This window comes from Diachasma alloeum, unplaced genomic scaffold (genome assembly GCF_001412515.2).
Source record: "Diachasma alloeum isolate Michigan unplaced genomic scaffold, Dall2.0 Dall_scaffold_00606, whole genome shotgun sequence".
NCBI classification, from domain to species: Eukaryota; Metazoa; Arthropoda; class Insecta; order Hymenoptera; family Braconidae; genus Diachasma; species Diachasma alloeum.
Window position 1 is genome coordinate 238,974 of NW_021680738.1, and position 6,013 is coordinate 244,986.

The window sequence follows — 6,013 nt, forward strand, 5'->3', positions numbered from 1 at the left end:
CAGAACTCCGTGAACCCATCCACGAGTACCCAAAGCACCGTGAACCGCAAGGAAAAATCCATAAATCCCAGAAGTCCTTCACCAAACCCCATGAATTTCTCCACAGACGCCCCAAACCCCGTGAAAACCTCAGATCCCATCAACCCCGCGAAGTCCCCCCGAATACACGACGGCCTACGGAATCTCTCCAGAAATCCCCAAATATCTCCAACTTCCTACGAAAAGCCCAAGAAATCGGGCCTCGAACCTCAAGAACACCTGAAAACCCCGAAAAAATCTAGAGTCCAATATATCCCCCGATTTCCTCTTCCCCTCTTGCCGCCGGGACTACTCCTGAACCCGACCAAAAGCCCAACACAACCCCTAAACCACAAGAATTGCTCAGCATCATCCTGAATCACCTGGAGAACCCCGACTACATTCCGCATGAAGACTTTTTGATACTGACATACGACAACTCCCGGGAGAATAGGTATTTCGTCACCATTGCCCTCGGAAATATTAAGCTGAAGGCACTGAATTCACCCTCGAATGTCATCGTGATGCCCGAAATAGATCTGAGGAAGCATTGCTAGAGATTGTGGCCTGACCTCTGACCATATGGCATTCCGTGGATGACTCCATACCACCCAAGCTGCCCCTTCCCTCGACAATCCACCACCGTGTAACCTGGGCCAAGTCGTAGATCTTCCTGTGGACGAATTGCGCCATTTGAAATAGGAGTTTAGGAGCTGGATTCGGCCGGCCCCCGAAATCGCGAACGTGTGCCCCTTGGTGACGATGGGAACCCTTCCGCGGTGCTACCCGCCGGTACGCCCTCCACATGCTGAAGATTGCTCAGGAAAAGGCTCAGAAACTCCTGAAAGAGGGAATCATCGAACCATCGCAGAGTGAATGATGCAGCTGGCCCGTATTAATAAAAAAAAAAGCCCGATGGTATTTACCGGCTGTGCATAGATTACCGTCCTGTGAACGCCGTCACTGAACACCTAGCCCTTCCCATGCAGAGTTTGGAAGATCTATTAAACTGTGCCCACGGGGCAGTGTATGTATCGAAGATTGACGTTAGACGTTCCACCGCATTCCCTTGGACGAAGAGAGTAAGGAGAAAATTTCTGTCGCGATCCCCGGACTGCCCTCGGACTATTTCAGCAGACACGCATGCCCTTTGGACTCAAGAATGGACCCGCTACTTTCCAACTCCTGACTGACATGATCATCCCCACCCAATGGTCCAATAACGTTCAAAAATACGCAGACGACTTTTTGATTTGTACTCGTACCCTGGACAAACACAAATGGTTCATTGCTCAGCTGATCAAGCGATTGCAGGACAATAACCTCACCATTAACGCTGATAAATGCGACTTTCTGTGCGACAGATTCGAGTTCCTTGGGTATTTATTGACCCCAGACGGACTAGCCCCTGACCCCACCAAAGTTATGGGGGCATAACTAACTCCCCTCGCCCTCGAAATGTGAAAGAATTACAACGGCTCCTCGGGATGGTCGAGTGGTATGCTCGATTTCTCCCCTATACTGACGTTATCCAATGACAAAATACCTTTGCTTGGACTGTTGAAAAGAACAGAGAGTGGAAGTGGACCGACGAACATACAGAGTCCTTCGACAAAATGAAGCGTTCCATAATGACCGCCCCCGTACTCGCTCGCCCCGATTTCAGCAAACCTTTCACCATACAGACGGACGCTAGTGACGTAGCCATTGGGGCCGTACTTACCCACGACTCTGAGTTTGGTTCGGACTACGAACAGAAGAACTTTTCCCTAGGGGCAGATCGCCCGATTCATTTCGCGAGTCGAGTCCTAACGCCCGCGGAACAGTCACTGAACGAGAGTGTCTGGCCATTCTCTGGGCCACGCGGAAGTTTTGCCCATATATTGAAGGCGGAGAATTCCGAGTAATTACCGACCACGCCAGTCTGAAGTGGCTGCTGAACTTCAAGAATCCCACTGGCCGCATTGCCCGCTAGGGATTGGAGGTACAGGCCAGCAACCCCACGATTATCCGTCGGAACGGTTCACTCTACGTTGTCCCTGACGCATTGTCCCATGTATGTCCCAATACCCTCGCCGCCCTTGACTTGATGAAATCCTCCCCAGTCCGTTGGTACCACACGAAAAAAGCAGACGTGTTAACAAGCCCATGGAAATATCCCGGCTCGACCGTAGAAGAAGACACCCTCTATCACAGCCACCCATGTCCACAAACAGACCCGCCCACGGCGGCATCGACAAAACATACCATCGAGTCGCACTTTACTTTTACTGGCCTGGGATATATCAGGACGTCGCTAAATTTGTCCGTATGTGCCCTCAATGTCAGTTGCATAAAACCCCTGAGACAACCCCCCGTGGAGTCATTCGTATTCGTATTCGTATTCGTTTTATTTGCTGATTAGGAGGTACAACCTTGTTACAGCTAGGTACATATTGGATGTCAGAGAATTGAAAGTATACATAATGATAGAAATAATAAACAGTGTACAATAAGCATTTTTAAGTAGAAAGTACAAGAAATGAATGGGGGGGGGGAAAGGTCCGTTATTCGAAGATGAACGCTAAACTAGCGCTGAAATCAAAAGAAAATAGTTGAAACTGAAAGTCAAGTTCAAAGTGGAGGTCCACTTGTGTGGTTGCGGATAGAAAATTGAGGCAGTAACGAGGCCTAGCAGAGCAAAGAACAGGAAAAATACCATTGTAAGCGCCCTTAAATAATCACCAATAAGCTTAGATACTTAGAGCTAGGAGTAAAATCGTAAAGAAATCGAGAAAAAATTAACGGTTCGTTCCTGAGTTAAAGTAATTAGTGATAAGATTGGCCTCATCAAAGCGGACTAGGGAGGAAGGACCGGCATCGGTCGGGTTCAGGACTTTGTCACGCGCCCTGAGGGCACACTTGACATACAAGAAGAGTTTCTTGGTATCCAGCAGGTCATCTGAGTCGAGGAAGTGAATAAGGGACTGGAGATTGTCTTCGGGGTTCCTGTCAGGGTAGAAATTTTTGCCTAGGAGTGACAATCGATAGAAAATATAGGCGGGACAGTCCAATGAGAAGTGGGTCAAGGTCTCGGCAGAACCACTGGAGCACACCTGACAGGGCAGGGATGGGTCGATCTTGAAGAACACCTTGTTGATGCCGAAGGAGATCTCAAGGGAATTAGCAAGCCTCACTTGGGCCTTCACCCTGGTCATGGAGATCGGAGTTCGTAGGCAGAGGTAATTGGCTGGGAGACCAGAAAAAGTCCTTGGGATCAGTAGCAGGCAAAAAGAAGATGCTACCGCTCTAGTCCGGTCAGCCTCAAGGAGATGAGCTTTCAGCTCAGACAGAACTCTAGGCCCTTCCGAAGACCAATAGGATGCCGAGGAGTCAGTGGCATTAAATTGGATGCTGAACGACTCCAGAAGATCCTGGAGCTGGAGGATGGGGTTGTATCGGCGTGCTCTGGTGAGGGACGCCCTGGAGGATGGAAGGGAGCAAGCTCGAGCCGTCGCAGCCAAGTCCATGTACCTGAGAAGACAGGCCTTGAGTAGCCTGTCACCCTTCTGCTGGAGGACACTGGTGTACCAACCCAGGGTGAGTTTGATGACCCGAAAAATCAGCTCCACTGCGCCCACCTCATGATGGAGGAGATGCCCTGGTGTGCAAGGAGGAAGAAGAAGAAGCCTCTTATAGAAGCCAAGCTGAATGGTCTCCAGGCTGTCGGTGTATTGAAGGGCCCAGGTGGGAGCGGCATAGAGCAGAGTTGAGGCGATCATGGTGTCAAATAGCTCGATTGGAGCGTCCCACGAGTCTGAGCTGGCTCTTGCCAAGATGGTCATTACTGAACCAAGGGCGATCCGAGCTTTGGCTATGGCAGCTTGTGCCGCATGGGAGCCAAGCGCCGATGAAGAGAAGACCACCCCCAGGTAGGTGTAGGTTGATACAACTTCGATGTCCTCGCCGTAGATTCTCAGGGGGAAGCTTGGAAGCAGTGTAGCGGGCCCGCCGGATCTGAAGACGATCAGCTTCGTCTTGGAGACATTCACAGTTAGGCGGTTTGTCTGGAAATAAGCCTCTAAGGCAGATAGAAGTCGGTACATGTGCAGTTGGTTGGCAGAGAACAGGACCAAATCGTTTGCGAACAAAAGCGCCAGAACATTTCTAAAGGCATGGATGCTAGGACCGAGGTGACCTCTGCTATGCAGGAACTACTCGATGTCGGACAGAAACAGCAGGAAGAGAGTGGGACTTAGACTTTCGCCCTGCAGTACACCCTCCGTGATATCAATACTCTCAGTAAGACGGTCGACAGAACGCACTCTCATGGTAGCGTGATTGTAGAGGTTACATAGAATGTTGATAATCTTGGTGCTGACTCCCAGTTGGTAGAGTTTCTGCCACAGGAGAGGATGACTTACCGAGTCAAAGGCGCGTTCCAGGTCGACAAAAAGACCGAAAACTTTGTGGCCACTGAGTCTCAGCTGTAGTTGGACGGTCGCCAGCGCTACAAAGATGTTATATAGCGTAGAGCGTTCTTTGCGGACTCCAGCTTGAGCTCCCGGGTAGATGTTCGCCTCCTCCGCCCATTTGTCGAGCCTGGAGGAGAGGATCTTCGTGAAGAGTTTTGCGACGACGTTGACCAGCGCGATCCCTCTGTAGTTCTCTGGCTTGGACTTGTCACCCTTCTTGAAGATCATGGTCAGGATAATTTCATGCCAAGAGTCAGGAACCACGCCCTCGGAAAGGATCTTGTTGAAGAGGTTGAGTAGATACAGCATACCGGCAGGAGAGAGGGCTTTGTGAAATTCTGCAGGGATGCTGTCAGAGCCCGGAACCTTTCCACACTTCGCAGCCACCAGGACCGACTCCATCTCACCTAGGGAAATTGGACCATCAAGACGGTGTAGAGTCAGCAGAGCCACTGTAATCACCCAAGTCAACAACCCTCGGAGGGTAGACGACAGCGTAGAAGGATTGCCAGACCTCTACGTCGAGCTCTGGGGATGGAGATCGAACTGTACAGGACCGGAATGCTCTCCAAAAGTCGGACTGTGCTTTATGATTGGCGATCTTCTCCCTGATGTCGTTGAAATACGCCTGCCTCTTGTCGTCGATGAGGTCAAAGTATGTTTTCTTGACACTGCGGTAGGAGACAACAGCTGGAGGTAAAAACTGGCCATTCCGGCAGGTACGAAGTGATGCTGATTTCTTCGCAGCTAGGCATTCCCGATCAAACCACGATTGTTTTGGATGGAAGTTGGAAGTGTTTCTCGGAGAAATGAGCATAGCTGATGCTTTTGCAGCTTCATAAATCGTCTTGTGGAGGGTTATTATCGGCCTCGGGTTGAGCAGCAAGAAGGGGGAGTTGCTTAGGTAGAAGAGGTAGTCGTCGATTCGGTTTTGGTTCCAAAGGAGGCGAGGTCTATTTAGGGGTTTCTGGGGGTTTGGGGGGGGGAGTGGAGGGGCCAAGAAGGTCTATGGAGGTAGGGAAATGGTTCGAGGGAAGGACTGAGTGATCTACGGAGAAGTCGTGGATTAGGTGGATATTGCAGAGGTCTGAGAATACGAAGTCTATGGTGCTTCTCCCCCTGGGGCCAACGTAGGTGATCTGAGCTGGAGTGTCTCCAGGAGTCCTGCCATTCAGGAGAACAAGGCCGTTATCCTGCATGAAAAGACTGATGGCAGAACCACGGGTGTTTTCTGCTGCGGAAGTGAGAGACCTTTTGGATGATAACACGGAGCCCTCGAGCAGTTCGTCGGGATAGCATCCGTCGAGACCAATCCAAGCATTGAATTCCCCACTGAGAATGAGCGGCTCACCCGTTCTGGTGTCTTCAACCTCCTCCAAGACCTGTTGTAGTGCTGCAAGGACCATTCCCAAATCAGCCAATTCATGGACTAGCTTGATATAAATTAATCCAACATAGAGGTTCCTTGGGAGACCTGGAGGGAGAATGTTGGGGAATTTGGCGAAGATCTAATACTCGGAGGTGGACAAGACCTCAGGATA